The sequence below is a fragment of the Aotus nancymaae genome, unplaced genomic scaffold (assembly GCF_030222135.1).
Source record: "Aotus nancymaae isolate 86718 unplaced genomic scaffold, 86718_ANA_hifiasm-v0.15.2.pri h1tg000019l, whole genome shotgun sequence".
NCBI classification, from domain to species: domain Eukaryota; kingdom Metazoa; phylum Chordata; class Mammalia; order Primates; family Aotidae; genus Aotus; species Aotus nancymaae.
The window spans coordinates 47,496,927-47,522,082 of NW_026988431.1; the positions used below are offsets into that span (position 1 = coordinate 47,496,927).

The following is a 25,156-nucleotide window of genomic DNA, read 5'->3' on the forward strand; positions in this document are numbered from 1 at the left end:
CGGAATAATAGAAACCCCTCAAAACCCAATTTTATAGCTGCATAAAATGAAAAACAAAATCTTATCTTTTCAAATGTCTTTAATTATCTAATATTTTAATGGCTTTTTAAAAGAGACAATAAAAGAAGATTTTTTAATTCAAAGGTATAACTGGATAAGTAGATTTTTTTTACAACCATTCTTGTGAAATACTTTTTTTTTTTTTTTTTTTTTTGAGACAGAGTCTCACTCTGTGGCCAGGCGCTAGACTGGAGTGTAGTGGCACACTCTTGGCTCACTGCAACCTCTGCCTCCTGGGTTCAAGCAATTCTCCTGCCTCAGCCTCCCAAGTAGCTGGGACTACAGGCGCATGCCACCACGCCCGGCTAATTTTTGTATTTTTAGTAGAGACGGGGTTTCACCCTGTTGGCCAGGATGGTCTCAATCTCTTGACCTCGTGATCTGCCCACCTCGGCCTCCCAAAGTGCTGGGATTACAAGTTTGAGCCATAACGCCCGGCCGTGAAATACAATTAAAAAAATACAACCAATTTCTTTGCTGCTTAGCAGACACATACTTCAACTGTGATGACCTAAATTTTGGTAGATAATGTACACGATTAGGCAGAAACAGGCAAGCTCACACTGGCACATTAACTATCAAATATTCAGTCAAAACTCCATTTGTGGTCCCCACTTCTTGGTCGATTTCTATTCCCACTTCGTCTTCTACCATCTTGTTGACTTCCTGAGTAACTCCCCTGTCGACTCTGTTTACCTGACCGGCTGCCAGATCAACCACCTGACTGGCCTGACCTGCCAACTGGCCACTCCTCTGTCTGGAATTAGAAGATGTGTTTCCATCATAATATTCTTCAATTTCAGATAATTTGGCTGACACTGAGAGTATCCAGTCAGAATTCTGCCACTCTTTCTATAATCTTTCTGACTCAGTTGTAGGAACATCAGAGCAAACACCCGTATTTCCTTTCAGGAGGCACATTCTGGTAATCTGAGACACTGTATTACTACTCAGCTTTCTATTAAGTTCTTTCCAAGCACAGCTGACATCCTGTATTTCCTCTAGGCTTTCCAGAGTCATGGTCACAAACCCCTTATGAGAGGTGATCAAACATTATGGTTCAAAGCTCGATGCACCAGAAATGTGGGCTAAAGCTGCAGCCAGTGCATCCACTGCCCCTTTCTCTTCTATCAGTCTCTGAGCTGATGGTTGGAAAAAATCAGCAGCATAAGAAATGGAAGCCAGAGACCTGATGGCATCCATGCTTTTAGATTTAACAAACTCCGTTGTAGAAGGAACACTTACATGTTCAAAAGCAATTCTTGCTTTTTGTTCCACATGTCTTAGTTGACCTGTTTCTTTTCATTGATAAAACATATATAAATCCCTGTCCATCCAGCTCTACCTGTTCATCCAGAGCAATGGATATAGGACTCAACATCCTGAGGAGGAGAACTTTGAATCACCAGGTCAACTTCAGGAATGTCCAAACCACAGGCAGTCACATTGGTTGCCACAAAGACTTTAAAACTACCTTCTCTGAAGCCTTTTAGTGTAATTTCTCTTTGTGACTGTGCAGTGTCCCCATGTAAATACTGGGTGTTCTGTTTTATGTGTGGATTCATGGCCATTTCAGTTACATTCTTCTTGGTCTCACAAAAAATAACAGCCCACCTGAGTGTAAATTAGTTCAACCATTGTGGAAGACAGTGTGGCGATTCCTCAATGACCTAGAAATAGAAATTCCATTTGACCCAGCAATCCCATTACGGGTATATGTCCAAGGGATTATAAATCGGTTCTATTATATAGACACATGCACATGTATGTTCATTGCGACACTGTTTACAATAGCAAAGACCTGGAACCAACCAAAATGCCCATCAGTGATAGACTGGACAAGGAAAATGTGGTACATATACACCATGGAATACTATGCAGCCATCAAAAAGGATGAGTTCATGTCCTTTGTAGGGACATGGATGAATCTGGAAACCATCATTCTCAGCAAACTGACATAAGAACAGAAAATCAAACACCACATGTTCTCACTCATTGGGTGTTGAACCACGAGAACACATGGACACAGGGAGGAGAGCATCACACACTGGGGTCTGTTGGTGAAGGACTAGGGGAGGGACAGGGTGGGGTAGGGAGGTTGAGGAGGGATAACTTGGGGAGAAATGCCAGATATAGGTGTTGGGGGGATGGAGGCAGCAAACCACATTGCCATGTATGTACCTATGCAACAATCCTGCATGAACTGCACATGTACCCCAGAACCTAAAGTACAGTAAAAAATATATTAAAAAAATAACAATAGCCCACCCTTCAGACCCACCATAGACTTGAAGTGCTGGCCTTTGAGACCGGTGACACTGGATGGCCAAATGTGCCACAGGAGTTGTAGCCTTTTCAGTCATTTTCCCAACAAGGTCAACCTGTTCATATCTGGATTTCATGTATTTTTTTTTACAACTTTGTATACCCACTTGGGCAAGTTGCAGAAAAAAGTAGTCTGAGGATTGTCTTCAGAATCAGTTTTGTAGGATTCGTGAATAATATCTTCAACTTGCTCAGCAAAACCTAAATCTAACATTTGATCCATTTCATCAAGCACAACATGGCACAGTTTAGAAAGATCTGATCAACCACTCTGCAGATGGTCTTTGATATAACCAGGGGTTTCAATCAAGATGTCAATACCATTTTAAATATGATTAATTTGGCTTTGATATGATGTTCCACCGTAAAAACACACCATGCTGAGTTTCCTAGTTATATCTTTGAAGTCTTCGACTGCTTGGTTTGCCAGCTCCCTTGTTGGAGCCAAAACAAGTACCTTTGGTGAGCAGCTTTTTAAAATTGTTTCTTGATTTCTCTGTAGTCTTTCGATCAAGGGATTAGCAAAAAAGAATGTCTTTCCTCTTCCTGTCCATGCTTGAGCTGTTAAATCTTTTCCTTCATATACAGGAACAAAGGTCTTAACTTGAATAGGAAAGAGGTATGTTACCCCTCGACCTTTCAGAAGCTGTATAGTCTCTTCAGAAATAGGAAAATTGGAGAAGGCTCCTTCTTTCTGTTCATGTGTTAAGGTCTTCTCTAGTTTATTTTCACTTGGTTTATGAGTAGAACTATCTAAGAATGATACTCGCTTTGATTTTTTTTTCATATTCATCAATATCTCCATTTGGTAGATCTTTTCTTCTTGACTTATGAGATATAGAGAATTATCTGAAAGTCTATTAAATCCTTCTTTAGTGTCTCCATTTAGCTTTTCTTTCATTTTAGTTTTTTGGCCTTGGGAGCATCCAGGTCATCTGTAATGCTATTTTCTCTTGTTTCTGATTTTTCATCTGAGTCATAATAGTGCCTTGACTTCCTTCTGTCACTCTAGCACTATGTAATGTGTTTTTGGCTTGTCTTGTTTAAATCTTCATAAGAACCCTATAAGGGAAGTACAGGTCCATAATCCCTTATCCAAAACTGCAATATTCATAAAGCTCTTAGTGATAAGGTAAGAGGGGTAGATTCTGCTTTCTAAGGATATACAAAGTAAGTCTCATTCTTTTGTTGAATGTCGCCTTTGAATACTGCCACCTTAGCCGCTTCAGCTGATTTCTTTTTTCCAGGTCAAATGTCTCCAGTAAAAATTTTACCTGTGCATTTTTCAGCATCTTGTGATCCTCTTGAGTGTTTCAGGATTTTTTTTTTTTTTCCTTCTCCCTTTTCTTTTCGGAGGGCAATAAGGTGAGAGAAGGAAAGACTACAGCTCCTCTACAGACTCCTTGAGAACAGGGACCATTTCTTTACTTATTTAGTTTAAGCTCCTTGGTGCTCAGCAAAGAGTGTGGTACAAATTAGGTTCAATAAATACATTTTGCCTCTCCTTCTGGCTTTCAGACTCCTCCAAGGGTACTTGCAGCGCCATAATGTCCCTGCTCCAGAGGGGTTTCCCAGACATTACTAGCCACCACTGCCTCTCTCCAGGCACAATGACCAGAGCCACATATGGGCAGCGACAGCATGAAAGGAAGTGGGGCTAATGCTTTATTCAAATGACATTGAAATTGAAAATGATGAACCATTCTGATGAAAAACGATCAAGTTTTTGCAAGAAACCTCATTTTACATTGATTTTTTGGCCAAACCATAAGATTCTGAAATGAATGCACCAAGAAGTCCTTAGGTTATAAAAAATTAAGGATGACTTCCATATGACTGTAATGTTAATAATTTTGACCCTTGTGAAAAAATCACTTAACTTCATAGAGCCTATATGGATAGCATGCATTATCTAAATCAATGGAATTTTCTTCTCAGCTTTTTTGTGTGCAAAATAAGGGTATAAGAAATTTTTGTGATACTTCTTATCTAGAAAATAATTTGATGTTTAATATTTATCCCTTAAAAAATATAAAATATGGCATTATACCTTGGTAGTTTCTATTCTTGTCAGTGAAACTAAGCTGGGAATTAATTACATTTTCCATAAGTCTCTTACTTGTATTTCTCCAGATTAAAGTTGGCCAAGAAAGGAAGTTGCATGCTATTTGGAAAGTGGAAAAAGCAATGACTATAACCATTTGAAAATCTTTTCACAGGTAGAATCAGAGACAGGCAGAAGAAGGAGTACCAGACAGGTGCCAGCTTGTCATCACTCCTTTCTGCTCCACATCTAGCTTTCTTGACTACTGGTATTGTTGACCAACAGTGCCTCAGATCTACCCCAGATGCTTGGCTATGGGCCCACAGAGGTTGTGGTTACTCAGAGGCAACAGCTTTTCATAGACCACTCCACAAGTTTCCCCTTTGTGGTCCTCATTTGTTAACTAGACTTACTTGATTTCTCGAACTGACTAAGTGGTAACTCTGTCTCTGATTCTCAAACTTCTCTTCAAGTGCTCTCCTTTTCCAGCTTTATCCATGATTCTAAACTAAATCTCTTATTTCATAATCTCCATAGCATTTTTGCTCCTCTGACTAAACTGTAATGGATATAAATTCCTAAGCAATAGAAGAGAAAACCTAAAAAAAAAATGAAGAAAAAAATGATGATTTTAATTAATTCAAAAACCCAAACACATTTATGGATGAAGGTGCTGGAAGGTAGTCCAATCACAGAATCTTTCTCATCCAGTAAAATGAAGAAGGTGAACAGTCATAGATTCACTAGCAGCAACCAAATAAGGAGAGGCTCCGGTCTCATGCATAAGCTTCTAAGGGTGGTAGCCACCAGGCCGGGCACGGTGGCTCACGTGTATAATTCCAGCACTTTCGGAGGCTGAGGCAGGCAGATCACGAGGTCAAGAGATCAAGACCATCCTGGTCAACATGATGAAACCCTGTCTCTACTAAAAATACAAAATTTAGCTGGTGCGCCCCTGTAGTCCCAACTACTCGGGAGGCTGAGGCAGAAGAATTGCTTGAATCTGCTAGGCAGAAGTTGCAGTGACCTGAAATAGCGCCATTGCAACAGAGTGAGACTTCGTCTCAAAAAAAAAAAAAAAAAAATAGTGGTGGTGGCCACCAAACAGAAACAAAATATTCATCCACTTCCATAAGCAGTTGCCCAGAAAGAAGACGATTTGAAAAAATCCTGAGAATTCTTGCTCTGATTGAATTCCATTTTGGCAAGAGATGGCTTAAAGTAATGATTCTCAAAATGAGGGCTGCAAGCAGTTTCAGGGAGTCTGTGGTTAAAACTGCTTTAATGAGTATACTAAGGCTTTATTTGCCATTTTCATTGTGTTAACATTTTCACCAATAGTACTAAAGCAATGACGGGTAAAACTGCTGGCAGTTTAACAAGAATCAAGGCAGTGGCACCACACTTTCTTAGTAGCCACTGTATATTTAATCACTGCACATATAGAGTAAAAAATAAACCAACAATTTCACTTAAGAATGTCCGTGATGTAGGTTTGTATTATGATTATCCCCGTTTTACAGATGAGGAAACTGAGATGCACAGATGTTAAGTATCTTTTTCAAGGTCAAACAGACAGTAAGTGGTAGAATTGGAATTCCAATCTGGGCAGTATGGCATCAGAAAAAATAGATAATACAATTCAATTTATTCATTCACTATATATATTTTTTTGAGTACCTAATATGAGCCAGATACTACTCCAGGGATTGGAGATACAAAATGATTTTCCATCTAGCCATCCAAACATCCATTCATTGTTTTTTCTGCATATGTGCATAGAGACCTATGATAATTTCTGGGTAGTATAATTTTAGGTTAGATGCCTCTCTCTTTTTAGTAGTTTTCTGTACTGCTTGAATTTTACAAATAATGAGCATATGCTATTTTTACTAAAAACAATGAAGTCATTATTTTTAAGACAAAACTGAATGTAACTAATTTATCTTTTGAAGAAAATACAAAGTAAAATTTCAAGTCTTAAGCTTAAAGTAGTATGAAAAGACTGCTCTGATCTTTATTCCACTTTTAAGTATTCTTTCTCCCCACTACTTACATAGCAACAGAATAGTATGTAAAAAATTGTTTTCTAAAATTGATTTAGAAGACAAAGTCTCCAAAATCTTCCCATCCCACACAGCAGATACTAAAGCAATTCTTTTTAAAATACATTATTACAAAGACTCCTTAGAAAAAATTAACTGAAAATTCTAGTGGTATTATTGGATCGCAAATAAAAAGAATGCTAATGACAAATTTATACATAGAACATCACTCATATGCACACTTTTCAGAAATTAGACACTTGCCTTCAGAGGAAATGAGATCTGTGAAAGTGAAAATGGCATATTCAACTAGTCTTCTTATTCCTGGGGAGAGAATAGCATACACATTTTAACAACATCAGAAATACATAAAAGTACTCATTCTAATAAAATCTACATGTTTCTGTGTAACCTGATTGATAGTGATTTTTTAATTGATAGATTTACTAAGATATTTGCATTTAAAATTTGTCTCAGTTTTGGTTTTAATTCACATTTGTTATTTATATAGTGGATAAGACAATCATATCTACTAATGTATATTTTAATTTTACAGGGTGAAAATTTGTGATGCTCCAAAGCTTTTTTTCTTTTTTTTTTTTTTTAATTGGGCCGGTACAGAGTGATTTTTTTCTTTTCTCTACCACAACTTGTTAGGGTTTCAGAATAAACTGGCTGTCCTAATGTGGAAGTCTAGGAATCTGGGCATCCAGCTTCTTAGAACCAATGACTCTCTATATTATAGAAAATTAAACACACTGATTGAGCCTAATTGTTCTTCAAGTGTCCAGACCTATAATCTTTATTCTTTAGAACTGTTGTTTCCAAATGCCAGTCTCAGATTGGTACTGAACTGACCACATAAAAATACAAGCAGAGCTTAGTAAAAAATACATTTTATAGTCTCACTTTGGGAGATTTGGACTTAGTAATTTAGAATTGGAAACCAAAATTTATATTTGTGAAGAGTTCTCCAGATGATTTTTATAAATAGCCATATTTGAGAACCACTGACTTAGAATATCCTAAAAAATGATGACAGAGCTGTGATGTCAGATAGAGCAAACACTTTCTTGGTTAATTTACTGAACACACCAAGAAATGACATGGAGAAATATCTTGCTAGATTTCCAATTTCTCCTGTTTCCCAAGTTGTAGTCAGAATTACAACTAAAGAAGTCAATAAACATTTGTGTTAGCTGAAACACTTAAAAACTATTAAAAATATGAAAACTTCAGGGGGGAAAAACATTTATCATGAAGCTAAAGAAGCTTAAGTTCCACAACCAATCATATGCATGGGCCACTCTGAATGCTGATTATTGTTGAAAGTGGCAGTGCCTTGAGTGAGGAGTGGAATCCAGGTTGCAGTCTAAATGCATTCTTTGCAAGTGCATCTGGGAAATGGTCTAAAGAGATTTCAAAGTGTGTCTGAATCTCCAAGGCACCAATACACTTATTATGATTTTTTAAATTGTAAATATTCATTCTTTATATCTAATTTTGTATTCACGATTTGCATAGTTTTTCATACAGGTATCTTTCCTAAACATAGAATATTCAAGTCCCATATAACCTGGATCCACCCCTGTGTCAATGATCAATATTAAGGATTAAGTGCAGAAATATCAGGCCTATTTAGAGATATTCCATTGGAGAAAGATTACACGTGAGATCACTTGATAATACATATTACCAGATAATTCTTGAAGGATCCTCTAAGAAGGACTTGGGTAGAGAGTGCAGAGGTCTTGTAGAAAGAAAGAGCATAGCATATTCAAGGAAATAAAATTAATAGGTTTGAAAGTGAAGCAAATAGTTCAAGGGGAGGTTGAGAAGAGATGAAGCCATAGGAACCAATCACTTAAGCCACATTAATGAGTTTCAACCCAGTCTGTAAGGGGAAAGGAACTACCAAAGTGTTCTAAACACAAAGTTGTCAGGAGAAAAATTATATTTTTGCAAATTTATTCTGGGCTGTGGTGTGTAGATCAGAGGGTTATCTTAGTCCACTTTTGCTGCTGTAACAAAATACTACAAACTGAATAATTGGCCTCTTGGTTCTGAAGGCTAGGAAGTTCAAGATCAATGTTTCAGCATTGGTGTCTGGTGAGGGGTGCTCTCTGCTTCCAAGATGCTGTCCCATTGCTGCAGCCTCCAGAGGGACAAACTCATAGCAAAAGTGACAGGCAAGAGGGTACTCTCTTCAACCTTGAGCCCATTTATAAGGGTGCTAATCCTGATAACAGGATGGGGACAAACAAATTTCTTAGGCAGACAGGGACAAGTGCCCCATGAAACCCAGCCTTCAAGACAATGACAGTCTAAAACCTGAAAACCAAACTGCCAGTTCTGGATACAGTCCATGACAGGAGTGAGAACTTCCATCCCCGTCTTAGTCACTCTCTCGATTGGTTCCTTCTGAGTGATGCCTTTTCCCCAATCCAAAGATGCTTTTTCCAAGACCACCCATGGACAAATCAGCACACATTTCCACATTTTAAGCCCATAAAAACCCCAGACTCAGCCTTACAGGTGGCAATGCACTTTTGGGTCCCCCTCCCACTGGGAGTTTTCTTTCTGTGGCTCAGTAAGATTCTACTCTGCCTTACTCACTCTCCAGTGTTCATGTACCTTATTCCTCTTGGTTGTGGGACAAGAACCTGGAACTCACTGAACTGCAGGAGTGAAAGCTGTAATGCTCTTGTTGGCTGAACTGTGGGCAGCAGGAGTAAAAGAGCTGTAACTCTCCCTCCTGCTTGAAGAACAGTGGGAGAAAAGAAGCAAAACTGCTGGGTTTCACTCCCTCCTGCTCACCAAACTATGGGAGTGAAGAGGCAAAACCACTGGGTGCCACTGCCCCCTGCTTGCTGAACTATGAGAGTGAAAAAGCTGTAATAATCCCATTCATGAGGGCAGAACCCTCAGATCTAATCACCTTTCAAAAGCCATATTTCTTAATACTATTACATTGAGGCTTAAGTTACAACATGAGTTTTGGAGAAGACATGATTTAAACCATAACATTCCACTATTGTATCCTCAAAATTCATGTTTTTCTCACATAAAAAATTGCATCATTCCACCCCAGTAGCCCCCAAAATCTTGTTTCAGAATCAACTTTAAAGTCTAAGTCCAAAGTCTTATCTAAATATCATCTAATGCAGAAATGAATGAGACTCAAGTTATGAGTCATCTCAGGCAAATTACTCTCTAGCTGTGAGCCTGCGAAATCAGATTATCTGCTTCCAAATGCAATGGTGGGATAGGAATGACATAGATATTTTCATCCCAAAAGGGAGAAATAGACAAAAATAAAGAGGTAATAGGTTTTAAGTATGCCCAAAACCTAAAAGGGAAAGCAACATTTAATATTGAGACTTGAGAATAATCTTCTTCAACTCTTATCTCCTGCTTTCTAGACACACTGAGATAGAAGTTGGGCTCCAAAGGCCCTGGGGGATCCCACCCCCATAGCTTTGCTGGGTGGTGCTCATGCAGCAGTTCTCATGAGTTGGAGTCAGGTGCCTGAAAGCTGGGATTGCACTCTGGCAGATCTAGAGTTCTGTAGTTTCAGGGGCAGCCTTACTCCCACAGCTTCACAGGACATTGCCTGAGTAGAGACTCTGTGGTGGCCCCACCTCCACTGCTCTGCTAGACGTTGCCCTGGTGGGGAGTTTTTGCAGTGGCTCTACCCCACGACTCTGCTAGGCATTGCTCTACTGGAGACTCTCTGCAGCCACCCTGCTCCTATGGCATTTCTTTGCCTTGCCCCCTGAGACTCTCTGAGTCATCCTTTGAAATCTAGGTGGAGATAGCAATGCCTCCACAGCTTGTGCACTTTGCATGCTTGCAGTATTAGCACCACTTCAATGATGAATGATGATACCTTTTAACTTCACAGTTGGGGCAGCCAAGGAGCGGTTCACCAGAATATAGGGGAGCAGAGACTTCAGGTGGCCCTGGGTAGCAAGACCCAAGATTCCACAGGTGTCCTGGGCCTCTGCTTGGAAACTTCTGCCTTCAAGGCTCTGGCATCCTTGGCCTGTGATGGGAGTGGTGGTCTCAAAGATCTCCAGAATGCCTTCAGAGTTATTCTTCCATTGTCTTGATCAGTGGCATCTGGCTTCCCTCTATTCATACTAATCTCCTTATCAAAGAGTAGCTTGGCCACACCCTCAGTTTTCCCTCCTCAACCAAACTTTTGTTCTTTATATGACCAAGCTGAAAGGTTTCCAGATCTTTACCTTCTGCTTTCCTTTTAATTATAAATTCTATCTTGAGCTAATTTCTCTCTTCTCACACTTTACTATAAGCAGTTAAGAAAACCATGCACCACCCTGCATACTTTGCCTAGAGATTTCTTCCATCAAATGTCTTAGTTCATGGCCTTTAAATTTTGCCTTCCGCAAAGGATTAGGACATGGACATAATTCAACAAGTTCTTTGCTACTTTGTAACAAAGATGACCTTTTCTTTAGTTTCCAATAAGATATGCCTTATTTTCATCTAAGATGTCTTCAGAATGGTCTTTTCTCTCCATATTTCTACCCACAGTCTGTTCATGACCACTTAGATAATATCTAAGATGGAAGCTTTTATCCTGCTTTTCTCTTCTGATTCCTCACCAGAATTGTGCCCTTAATGCTCCATTCACAGCAATCTAGGCTTTTTCTAGCATGCACTTTAAAACTGGTCAAGCCTCTACCCATTTGCTACTTCCAAAACTGTTTCCACATTATCAGATATTTGTTATAACATAATTTTTTATTACTTATGGTACTAATTTGTAAACCAAAAATAAAATCCTAAGCCCTCAACCAAATGACTGGCCCCTCTTTGGGCCAAAGAGACTCCCAGAGAAACCTGAAAAACTAAATTCTCAGCCATGACAAAAAAAAAAAAAATGGAGGTCAGACATATCTTGTTATATTCTCTTCCTATTGGAGTTTAGGCACAACTGACCAGCATTGTCATTAAAATAGAGATCATAAGTCTGATCTCTTTGAGGCAAATTCCAACCTACTCTTGTACAGCATTGCATGACAGATAGCAGACCCTGAAGGAAATCAAAATACTTTACTCCAAAATATATTTCTTTGACATAATTTAAAATGCCCCTGCAAAGCTGCCTTTGGTGGGAGAAATTTGCATCTGTAGATAATCTCCGTTAAGGCAGTCAGGCCCTTCCCAGATTTAGGAAAGATTAAGAGTCTGACACCTTTTAAGGTCCAAAAAGAGACATTTACATCTATTCTCTCTGAATGCTGTTACCTATAAGGCTTCATCTATATAACAAGAACTTTGGTCTGCACAACTCCTCTTACCTTAACTCAGGAAATTCTTTCTACTCTCTTTCATTCTTTACACAAAGCTTAATTCTTTTCAACCAATTGCCAGTCAAAAAGTCTTTAAATCTACCTCTGACCGGTAAGCCCTGGCTTTCAGATGTCCTGCCTTTCTGGGCCAAACCAATATGTAGCTTACATGTATTGATTTATATCTTTGTCTGTGACTTCCATCTCTCTAAAATCTATAAAAGCCAAACTTCACCACCTTGGGCACACTCTCTCAGGATTTCTTGAATCTCTTCCCCAGGACATGGTCCCTTATATTGGCTCAGAATAAGTTTGGTTTTATTGTCAACAAATTGCCATCTTAGTTTATTTGTGCTGCTTTAACAGAATACCTGAGACTGGATAAAGAACAGAAATTTATTTGCTCACTCTTCTGGAGGCTGGGAAGTTCAAAATCAGAGCTCTAGCAGGATTGGCGTCTGATGAAGGCTACATTCTGCTTCCAAGATGGCACCTTGTTGCTACATCCTCCAGAGGAGTGAATGATATGATCTCACATGGCAAAGGGGAGGGAATGGCAAGAGGATACTCCTTTAAACTCTTGAGTTATTTTAAGAAGTTGCATAAGGGCAGAGTCCTCATGACTTATTCACCTTCCAAAGTTTACTACTATTGTTGTATTGGGGATTAAGTTTCAACATGAATTTTGAAGGGGACACCATTATTTTCAAACCAGAGCAAGGGGTTCAAACCTAGAGACCAGAGGGCCAGTATGGAGGTCATGGAGAGAGAATGGTGATGAAGATAGTTGTGAAACAGTGCCTATAGTGAGATATTGGTATATCAAGACATATTTAGGTTGTAGGATTTGGTCACTGCTTTGATGTGAGTTGTGACAGAGAAAGAGGAGTTAAGAACATAGACCAAGTATCTGACTTGGGCAACTGAATGATGATAGCATTATTTTCTGAGACAAGAAACACAGGAGAAAAGGAAGTTTGGGAGGATGGGATAGTGGATTCAGGAGAATATAATAAATTCAGTGTTGTAAGCTAAAATTGAGGTGAAATTTGATGCCCAATTGTAGAATTTCAGTGGCAGGAGATAAAAGTTTGGGGCATGGGCTCAGGAGAGATTTTTTTCTGGAATATATATTTGAGTAAATATTTGGATATATATTTGAGATATTGAATCAGGAGTTTGTGTGAAATGAGAAGAGGGTACTAAGGAACATGGACATTTAAAGAATGGGAAGAGACAAGAGAGACAATAAAGGAGGCTGAGAAAAAGTGGGCGCAAGAGGCAGGAGGGTCATCAGGAATGTATAATGTCATGGAAGTCAAGGACAGAGTAGAACAGTGTCAAATGCTGCTTAGATATCAGGTAGGATAAGAACTGAAAAGCTCATTGATCTCTGGAGGAGAGGGAAATACAAGATAAGCAATAAGGCTACTACAGTGGAATCAATGCAAAGATGAACATATGCATTCTTTACTTCTGGGGCCCATACTGGGACAGTGGCTGATGAAACCTACCTTGAAAAGCACTTGAAGGTTTTAAAAGGAACCCACGAGCTTTCATCACTGATTGCCAAGTACTTTAGTCAAATAGCCTGTTTTATCTGACAGTTCCAGTTTTATAAAATCCTCTCTTGTTATATTTGTTTATATTTTTCAGAACCAATCATCAGATGTTTTTCTTCAAGGAAATATGGTGATTGTATATTTTAGGAATAGACATGATTAGAACAAGAGATACAACTCATCCTCTTTTCTACCTTCTTGTACTTAAAAGGCTTAGACAAGAACATACACATATTTCATCTAGAATTGTCTGTCTTGTTCTACTTCTCTCAGGACTCCTTTGTTCAGACATCTATAACTCAAGTTTTCTGCACCAGTCTGATGTGTGAGATCTTAGGTAAAGCTAATATACCATGAATAAAGTAGGTGATTGTTCATTGCTGTATTCATAGTGCCTGATACGGGCCTGACATATAGTAGGCACTTAATAAATGTTTTTTCAGTTAATGGATGGAAAAAAATAGAAAAATCCATTTTAATTTTTGTGTCTAACAACATACAAAACAGCAAAAACAGCTATAGAAAATATCTTTTGGGTGCTTAGAGTTTGTTTGCCTGAGCGCTCTCTCTCTCTCTTTCTTTCTTTCTTTTTCTTCCTCCCTCCCTCCCTCCCTTCTTCCTTCCTTCCTTCTTTCTGTCTCTCTCTCTTTCTGTCTTTTTCTTTCTCAGAGTCTCTTTCTGTTGCCCAGGCTGCAGTGCAGTGGCACAATCTTGGCTCACTGCAGCTTCTGCCTCAAGTTAAAGTGATTCTCGTGCCTCAGCCTGCTGATAGCTGGGATTACAGGTGTGCTCCACAACGCCCAGATAATTTTTGAATTTTTGTAGAGATGGGGTTCGCCATGTTGGCCAGGCTGGTATCGAACTCCTGGCCTCAAGTGATCCACCCACCTTGGCCTCCCAAAATGCTGGGATTATAGGCATGAGTGACCACACCCAGTCCAAAAATCTTAACATTCCCCAGGAGTCCCCAAATGGCAGGTAGTTGGAGGTGAGGGCTCTTTAGTCCTCACAATACCCAGAAATAGAGGGATATTTTAGACTCAAACTAAGGTGAGTCAAAATGCATGAAAATGTATATCCTGAATTGTTTTAAAAGCAAAGAAGAGGAACATTGGCATGCTAAATTTATTTGGATTATTATTTAGGTCCAAAGGGCATATATTAGGAGAAATCATTCTTGGCAAATCTTATAAAGCAAGGGAAGTTTGAAAAGCAGTTGACTGCTGGCTTGCCTTGTGCTCTGATACCATCATTAGTGAGGCAGCCTGTGACCCTCAGAGAAACACTTGAAATGGGCTAAGCAAACCTACTGGCATTTCCAATAACCTACCCATCCATTCTAAAAGACTGCTATTGCTGTTACTTACCCTTGTTTCCTCTGCTAGTCTTCCAAGCTATATAATGTGGTACAGTTTGAGCAAAAAATAAATATTTAGAATTAGTTATATGGCAGCTTTTGGCAGAGGTTTATTCCTGAAAATTCACATTTCATATGCTTCTTAAGAAATATTCAATATGAAATTCTAATAAAATGTTCACCCAAGAGCCGCTTTTTAATATTACTTGCTTCCTTTTCTTTCATTTTTTCCTCTCCTTTTCCTTTGGTAGTTCCATGCCAAAACATTAAATTTTGTACATGTATTATTTCAAATAACTGTAATCTTTTTATGAGAGTTTTTCCCTCCCTGTTGAACTCTATTCAGTTTCATCATCATAGCCTACAATAGGGCATTTTTGTTGGTATTAACTCCATATAAATTCCTGTCCAAAGTACTTTTAGGCTTTTTTGTCAAGTTGAAACTAAAACTTTTTTTTTACCAGAGGACTAGATGTTCCAGAATATAAATTTTTAACATGCTGAATGAATCCTCGTACTGAAATTTATCAGGAATCAAATTATGTTTTCTCATAACTCATATTCCCTAGTTGCTGTCAATCTTATCAAACATTTTAACAGATGAATTATGTTGAAGGTGGATGTTCATGTCCCTGATTATGGAAAGTATATAGTTAATTTTATATGTCAACTTGACTGGACTAAGGGATGTTCAGATAGCTGCTAACACATAATTTTTTTTGGTGTGGGCTGGTCATCTATGAGGGTATTTCTAGAAGAGAGATGAGCATTTCAGTCAGTAGACCCAGCAAACAATGTTGCTGTCACCAGTGCTGGTGGGCATCATCCAATCCACTGAGGGCCTAAATAGAATAAAAAGCCATGGAAAACACAAATTTGTTCCCTGTTTTAGCTGGAACATCCGTCTTTCCCTGCTTTTAGGGCCTTTGGCCTCAGACTGGAACTTATACCATCAGCTCCCCTGGTTCTCAGGCCTTCTGACTTGAACTGAATTATACTACTGGCTTTTCAGCTTCTTCAGCTTATAAATAGAAATTTGTGGGACTTCTCAGCCTCCATAATCAAGTGAGCCAAATCCTATAATGAATCTGTTAATCAGTCGACCTATCTGTCTATCTATCATTTATCTACTGTTTCTCCAGGAAACCTTAGTTAATACAAAATATATATAAAATGTTCCTGTTTTTATTAAGTATTTGTTAGTTATTTAATTCAATCTTTAGTTGCTGGAAGCAGTATGTCTCATGGTACTCATCTCATTGTTTGTGAAGAAGTCATATGGTCAAGACTTCAAGTTTGTTAAAGAGATTTTAAGTTTCTCTGCTATGTATCAATAATCTGTTCCTAAAAATGCATCTATAGTAGCTATGTGCTTATGTAAGTCAGTTTTCTCTGTTCAGGTTGCTCTTCCTTAAATGTATGTCAGCATGAAACAATGCTTATAAAGAGATTAGTTATTGGGATTAATGTCAAAGTTCTACAATGAAGTCAAATGTGTAAGTGTGTACATGTATGTGTATTCATATAGTATGCAAATTTATAATTTTTTCCAATCACCAACAGCAAATAAATATTTTGGATGAATGGAAAACAAATTCATATAATGTATTCACACATTTCATGTTTTGTCTAAGAGAAACCAGAGGAAAGGAGCAGTATATTAATACATTTCATAGGGCATTCCTGTTTTGGAGAGGTTTATATAAAAATATACATGTCTGTTATGATAGGGAAGATAAAATGCAAAACACTCCTTCTCTTGCACTGCTCCTGAGAGGCAGTGCAGCTCAGTGGTTAAGAGGTTGGGTGGAGGAGTCATAGCTTGGTCCTACCACTTTACACATGGATGCCTTGGAGCAACTTCTCTGTGCCTCAGTTGCCTTTACATAATAAAAAGATACAGTAATGACTGCTTCATAGAATTACCTTGAGAATTAAATTAAATAAGGTGAAATCATGAAATAAATGTCTAAAGTATTTAGAAAACGTATGCTTCAAAAATGTTAGCTATTAATATTAGCACTGATAGTCCTGAATTAAAAAAAAAAACAACAGAGGATAACAAACAATAAAATACATGGGGTAGAGGGGAGTAGAAAATCATAGCAGGTATTTATAAAGTAAAAAGACATGAATGGACAGTGGAACATAATTTTTAAGAAAACGGAATAGAAATGTGTAATGACTTAGGTAATATTTGATAGTGTGGCCTTTGAACAAGAATAAAATATTAAATAAAAGGGATTTTAGGCAAAGGATGTTTTATTTTTGAATTTATAAAACATGTCTTTGTAAGCTAATATTGAACAGTGAACTTTGGGCTAGAAGATCTTGATCTGCTCTGCAATTATTATTATTATTATTTGTATGGAGTCTCATTCGCTTACCCAGGCTGGATTGCGGTGGTAGAGTCTTGGCTCACTGCAACCTCCGCCTCCTGTGTTCAAGTGATTGTCCTGCCTCAGCCTCTTGCTGGGACTACACACATGCACCACCATATCTGGCTAATTTTTGTATTTTTAGTAGATACAGGGTTTCACCATTTGGCCAGTCTGGTCTTGAACTCCTGACCTCACGTTATCTCCCCTGCCTCAGCTTCCCAAAGTATTCGGATTACAGGTTTGAGCCACTGCACCCAGCCTGCTCTGCAATTATTTTTGCAAACAGCTACTTTGTAATATAATTTGCATACTACTAAACTAACCCATTGTAAAGTGTACAATTTAATGATGCTTAGTAAATTTATAGACTTGTGCAACCATTACCACAATCCAGTTTTAGAACAGTTTAATTATACCCCCCAAAAAGTGCTTCATGCCAATCTTTAGTTAATTCCGAGCTCCAACTTCCCATTCCTCATATACACTGACATGTTTTCAGTTTATATAAACTTTATGAACATTTATATAAATGAAATCACACAATAGGTAGTCTTTTGGGTCTGGCTTCTCTTTGCATACTGTTTTTGAAATTTTTCTCAAGTGGTAGCATGTATCAGGAATTCCTTTCTTTATATTGCTGAACGGAGTCTCATTGTATTTATATATACTTTTTTTTTTTTTTTGAGATGGAGTCTCCCTCTGTTGCCCAGACTGGAGTGCAGTGGCACAATCTCGGCTCACTGCAACCTCTGCCTCCCAGGTTCCAGTGATCCTCATGCCTCAGCCACTGGAGTAGCTGGGATTACACGTGTGCACCACCACACCTGGCTTATTATTATTATTTTTTTTGGATTTTTATTAGAGACAGTGTTTCATCATATTGGCCAGACTGGTATTGAACTCTTGGCCTCAAGTGATCGGCCCACCTCTGCCTCCCAAAGTGCTGGAATTACAGGTGTCCGCCACAACACTTGAACTATATACCACATTTTAAATCCATTCTCTACGTGAGGAACATTTGGATGATTTGCAGTCATTGGCTGTTATGAACAATGCTGCTGTAACCATGAATGTAGCTGCTTTTATAGGGACACATTTCCAATTATTTATTTGGTAGAGTGCTAGGAGTGGAATTGTTTGGTTGTGTGACAAGTTTATGTTTAATTTTTAAGGAAACTGCTCAACTATTATCCAATTAGTTTGTACAACTTAGTTTTGCAAATACGCTGTGCAGTAGTTTTTACAGAAATTTAGAATTTTACCTTCCTAACAGCAGTGCATGTTTCATTTTTTAACCTCATCAACACTTTTTACTGTACAGTCTTTTTTATTGTAGCCATTTTTGTGGGTGTGTAGTGGTATCTCATTGCGGTTTTAATTTCTGTTTGTCTAATGATGTTGACGATCTTTTTATGTGATTATTAGCCATTCTTATATCTTTGATCAAATATCTGTACAAATCTTTTCTCCATTTTACAAACTGGCTAAATTAGGTTGTCTTGTTTTTAAGAGTTCTTTATAAATTCTGGATATAAAAGTCCTTTATCAGATATACAATTTGCAAAGGTTTTTTTTTTTTTTTTTCCAGTTTATGTCTTAGCTATTCACTTTTTTTTTGATGGAATTTCGCTCTTGTTGATCAGGCTGGAGTGCAATGGCACGATCTCAGTTCACTGCAACCTCTCTCTCCCTGGTTCAAGTTATTCTCCTGCCTCTGCCTCTTGAGTAGTTGGGATTAAGGCATGCACCACCATGCCCAGCTAATTTTGTATTTTTAGTAGAGACGGAGTTTTTCCATGTTGGCCAGGCTGATCTCAAACTCCTGTCCTCAGGTGATCCGCCCACCTTGGCCTCCAAAAGTGCTGGGATTACAGGTGTGAGCCACTGTGCCCGGCTCTATGCACTTTCTTAATGATGTCTTTTGGAGAACAAAGTTATTTATACTTATTTGCTTACTTTGATGTTAAACTTTACCAATTTATTATTTTAAGGATTTTGCTTTTGGTGTCATATCCAAGAACTCTTTCTAATACAGGGTCACAGAATTTTTTTCCTAAATTTTCTTCTATACATTTTGTATTTTAGTTCTTGCAGTTACATCTTTGATCCATTTTACTTTTTATGTATTGTATTTTTTTTACATATTGATATCCAAGTGTCCCAGCACCACGTATTGAAAAGTCTAACCTTTACCTATTCAATTGTTTGGCATCTTTGTAAAAAACCAATTGCCCATAAATGTAAGAATTTATTTCTGCACTCTAATTCTGTTTCATTAATAATATCAATATGTCTATCTTTATGCCAGTCTTGAACTGTCATAATTATTATGTCTTTATAGTGAATTTTGAAGTCAGACAGTGTAAGTCATATGACTTATTTTTTCTTAAAATATAAGATTTTCTTAAAAGATTTAAACACAGGACAAATTTGGGAATATATATGTGTATGTGTGTTTTCTGTTCATCTTTTGGTAGAAACAAGCGAGCAAACCAACAAAAATAAACAACTCTCCCAACAAAACCCTTCTGTTGTCTAGAGAATCAAAGAATTAGGCTCATATAAGTGACTATATATTTGCTTTGGTACACAATTTACATTTGCTATTCATTAACACCTCTGACAAAATTCATGTGTGTGTGTGTGTGTGTGCGCGCGCGTGGGTGTGTGTGTGTGTATGTGAGAGAGAGAGAGAGAGAGAGAGGAAAGAGAGAATTTCCTGTTGACTAAACTTCCAAGTATCAGTGGTGTACAGTAAACTGGAACTAAGCTTTTATGTTGACAGTTTGCTTCTAGGAAGTTAATGGCATGCATTATATTGCACTGCAGAACACCTAAAATCATAAAATTATTGTTTGGTGGAAAGGTTTCTCTACTATTTGATCTCCATCTCTCCTAATCTGCATGGTTGTACCAGTTATTTAACAGAAATAAGAAAGAAAACAAAGTCAGCAAGAGAGGCACAAACAATATTTTGCAACAGAACTGCCTCTACACTATTCTTACATTTATGTGATTGCACTAAATTATTTATGTGGATTATAAAAATAAAACAATATTATTTCACTTAAGGCATCATCTAGATTTCTCTTTACAGGAAAAAATGATAAAGAGATAATTATAATACTTCAATTGACTTAATTACTGTGCTCTCCTCTACCTGTCTCTCAAAAGTTCCATCTATAATATGCCATGTTCAGCTTGTTGTTAAGGGATCACGCATAAGTATAGTGTGGGCCACGTAGAATGGAACTATTAAAGCATAAATAACCTGAACTTTAACTCATATAGGTATTGATAGAACTATTTCATTAACTAGATGCCTCCTTCATTATTAATACCAGGTGTCCAAGAAACCATGCCAAATCTATTGCTGATCTTCTGAAAGTACTTTGTGATTCTCTTTGTACCTTAATTTAACTAAAATGTGTAGACAATTGTTCATTATAGAAAAAAAGCAAACATTTTTACTGATAACAATCATGTGGGCCCTACTTTGGCTAAAAAAATAGTCCTCCATCATGTGCTTCTGCAAATAAGATCTTGTATTCAATAAAATCCCCTTTATTACCTTGCCAGATGAATTTATCCCTTATCAATTTTTCTTTTAGAATTGAATGTTTCATATTTAATGTTCTGAAATAGTAACACATAATTTCTTTCTCTTTCTTTTCTTTCTTTCTTTTTCTTTTTTCTTTCTTTCTTTCTTTCTCTTTTTCTCTCTCTCCTTCTCCTCTTCTCTTCTCCTTTTCTTTTCTTTCCCTCCTTCCCTCCTTCTCGAGGTCTCACTGTGTTGCCCAGGCTGGTCTCAAACTCCTGGGCTCAAGCGATCTTCCTGCCTCAGCCTCCTGAAGTGTTGGGATTACAGGCATGAGCACTGCACCCAGCCCTATAAATTATTTCAAGGTCAAATTTTTGTGCCTAAATCAGTTAAATTCAGACTGCCAATATCCAACTTTTTTTGTGTTTTTAAATTTTTTTTAAACTCTGTTTCTTGAAAGAGACAATATCCAACTTTTTAAAAGCATTTAAGGATTAGATTATTCATATAGAGGTTTTTTTTTTTTTTTTTTTTTTATGAAAACCCGCTAGCTTAACCACTTGCTATTAGGCCAGGTGACCAAATAAGTCCCACACAAATTCAAGCTCAGTATCTTCTGAGACAAACCAATGTCAGCTATGGGGTTTTAGAAGGAGGAACGTTAAAGCCAATGACCAGGCTCCATTAGCAGAAAGAGCCGAAGGAAAATTCTTATAGCTATTTTATTTTTTTGAATCCTGCAGATATTATGCTCAAAACCAGTGTTTTCCAACTCTAGATACTCATCAGAATCTTTTAGAGAAAATTCTAAAAATACAAAGATCAAGTTTTCACACTCAAAGTTTTTTTCATTTAATTAGACTATATGAACTGGACATCAGCAGATAATTCTAACATGTAGTCAGTTTTAGAAAACCACTATTATAAGTAAAGCCTCCAAAAGGCAGGTAAGCATGCCATCATGATAGATGCAATTGAAATACTTTTTTTCCAGGTTAAAATTCTTATACTGAATAAAAATAGATACACTTGGAGAAGGTCACTGCAGACCATCATGGTGCACTCACTGGACTCCAACACCTATTGCTATTCACATGATCTCCTCCGTTCCACCCATATTGTCAATCTAATAGGAAATAACCCAAAGAATTGATGCATTCTTGTTGCTTCTTATATACTTGCTTTTCTGATAATTATACCTTATACATGTGGCAGTTCAACAATTGCTACAATATTTTCATCTGAGAAATCAAGCTTTTTTAAACTAGCATTTTTCTTGAGTGCCAAGAAAAATAAGGTTTTACTATTTTAATGGCTATATTTACAAATTAATACAGCTCTGTTAGTTTTCAAGTTTATAGGGCTTAGCTTTTATTATAAATGATAATTATTTTGAAGTGTTTCATACCATACCAGAAATCTCTAATTGCTTTAAGATATTTAATAGGGTTGTTATAGCTGGTTGTGGTGGGGATGAGGATGTTCAAGGTAAAACAGACTTTAGGATGTATGGTGGAACTACCCTCACAACTTACCTAGGTCTATTTGAAGAAATAAGGGTAATGATTTGAAGTCCATTTATGAAAGACCAGGAAAGTCATGTAAGTCATAATACTCAAAATTGAATTTGCTGATGTACAGTATTTAAAAAAATATGTGATTACTTCCTAGCATAAATTGTTTAGAAATACATATTTGTCTTTATAAGGAAGGGAGAATATTATTCTTAACCCAGATGAATCAATTAGATGTTAAAAATGATCTGCTTTCTTGCCCAACTACTTGTATCATACTCTAAATGATAAGGCTTTTTCTAATAGAGATAGTCTGCTAAAAGTCAGAGATTTGTTTCCACATAGTCTATCTTAGTATATATCCCTGGGAGTTTTCAAGTTTTCTATCCCTTTTGTATGATTATGAAAGACTAGAAAACATTTAAAAATCTGGGTTTTGAAAGTAGAAGAGCATAGGCTGTTGGTTTTGTCATAGCTTGAGATTCACAAGTGATGCTGAGCAGGAGATTGGAAGAGAAGGATTTGGGTCTTAGAGCTATGTGGCACATTGGGTAGGGCAAGGTATCCAGCAGTGGTGTTTCAGTCACATAAGTAAGACTCAGTTACTTCAGGGAATGGCATTTTCCAGTTAACACCAGGTGCCAGATGTAGCAGAGCTCAACAAAGGTGGATGATGTGGGAAATACTCAGAAATCCAGGAAGGCTGCCCATAAGTATAGAAGTATGAACACAGCAACCAGATTGCTTGAGATCACTTTGCAAAAGTCAATTTTCATAAAGCTAATTCATCAAAGGGTCAAATGTCAAATTACCACTTTACCGAATTTTTCAATTATCAAAATCTCATATTGAAAAATAGTCCTTTCGAATATCTTCAATAATAATATATTTTACTCAGCTGTATTTCAAATAATGTTTAAATTTATTAAATGCTGAAGATCATAAGTCATTAAGTTTTCTTATGAATAAGTTCCTGAAGAATAGGTTTATGAGAATATTGATATTTAATATACTCAGGAAGAATACATTCTTAATCATATCTAAACAAAATATGTCTTCATATTCAAAATCTGACCAAGAATATATCCAAATTCATTTAAAATACTCAAAATAAATGTTTTTAAAAACAAATTGTTGGCTTATTAGAAAATTTATTACATTCAATGAATTAGTCATTCAAAAAACTGCTCCTTCAGGAAACTGATTTTTGATGACTTGGTCTGTTTTCAATGTGGACTGAAATTAGTGGGGCAGGATTAGGGCTGGGATGAGGGTGGTGAGATCTGGAAACAGTACAGAATGGCTCTTGTTGAGAATGAAGTAAGGGCAGCCTAGGACATAGTGCCTGTGCCCATCACTGGGGCCAGCCTGGAGGAAAAGGGGTGCTATAATAAGCCCAGATAAATGGAGGCATTGGGCTTGAGGCTAATTATTTATATCCTGCTAAAACCCAGATTGCTCTGAAAATAAATAGTGAGGCTGGATCTGTAGAAGATTTAATGAGTTGACCCAGCTGTGGGAGAACTGGGGAAGGCAGAAGCTGGGAAAACAGGAATAGGGCTGGGGCAGTCCACTGAGCAGGCCAAATTTAAGCTACCTCAGACTTCAGATATCATTTCTGCTTCTTTGAAGTCATGGGCAGTTCCATTATAGGAAGTGATTCAAGTAAGGTTTGGTTGAGACTGGGGGCACCTGATTCTATAGATTTCCTTCCTAGGAATGAACCAGTATTTCTAATTTTTACTTTGTGTGAGTACTTCACAGTGAATATGGGGCACACTGCTGGCCACATTGAAGTAGTTAAAAAAAATGCTTGTTGACTTGATACAGTCATATGTGGATACTTGAAGACTATTTTCAAGTCAATTATGGACATTTCCATGACAAAGTTGTGATTTATACTTTGAATGGCAAATTTCCCAGTGTTTAGAGTTTATGGGCATGTGCTTGAAAAACAGAGGTACTACAGTCATTCCTTGATATTTGAGGAGATGCTATGGTCTGGATGTTTGCATCCCCCAAAATTTGTATGTTGATATTTTAACCCCCAAAGTTATGGTATTGGGGGGCATTTTAAGAGGTGATTAGGTCATGAGGGTGGAGCCCTCATGAATGGGATTAGTGCCCTCATGAAACAGTCCAAGGGATCTTGTTTGCCCTTTCTCCACCATGTGAAGACACTGAGAAGACAGCTGTCTCTGAACCAAAAGCAGGCTCTTACCAGACACTGACTTTGCCAGTGCCCTGATCTTGGACTTTCTAGTCTCCTGAACTTTGAGAAATAAATTTCTGTTGTTTATAAGCTATTCGGAGGAAATAAGCTATTTATAAGCTTATTTATGGTATTTTGTTATAATAGCCCGATCCGACTAAGACAGGATGAGAGAAATTTACATACAAGATATTGCATTGAAACAATGTCCTTTACACTTAGAGTGCTGAAAGTTAAAGGAGATTTAGAAAGCTGTGAAGATTAAAAAGCCGAGTCATTTTCATAAAGCCTCAGGTGAGATCTTATTTTCAGTAAACTAAACTCAAAAAGCAAAGTTATAAATAGCTATTACTAGTAAAGCAAAAGTATAGACATTTTCTCAGAGCTTCTATATGTTCAGGCTCTTTAATTACATATAGCAGTAAGGAACACCTCAAACAGAAGAATTATTCACGACCAGGGTTATTTGCCTCATCAATGACTGTACCAATAATCAAGGTGCATACCTCTACAGCTGTTCTAAACAACAACAATGAGAAATACCAGCTGAGACAATTATATAGTAACTATGGAAGCCCAAACATTTTGTTGATGTGACTGGGATGGAGAAAACCCTAATTCTCTGGAGAGAGAAGCTTTTCGAAGTGGAATTTAGGAACTGTGCAATGTATGAAAGAATTACAAAGTATAGCATTTTCGGACTGAAAAAGACCTGAGGCTATTTAGTTCCAGTCTTCCTGCTTTTCTCAAATGCCTCATTTTTCAGATGAGAAAACATGGGCAAAGAGCCTGCTCAC

At 37.5% G+C, this 25,156-nt stretch overlaps 1 protein-coding gene and 1 pseudogene across 1 annotated transcript in view; both read right to left on the minus strand.

The window, feature by feature from the left end:
• GPR149 (G protein-coupled receptor 149) overlaps window positions 1-25,156 on the minus strand; it is a 77,938-nt gene that overhangs the window by 16,609 nt on the left and 36,173 nt on the right. The window lies entirely within an intron of this gene.
• LOC105706585 (ATP-dependent RNA helicase DDX50-like) lies at window positions 647-3,964 on the minus strand (annotated as a pseudogene).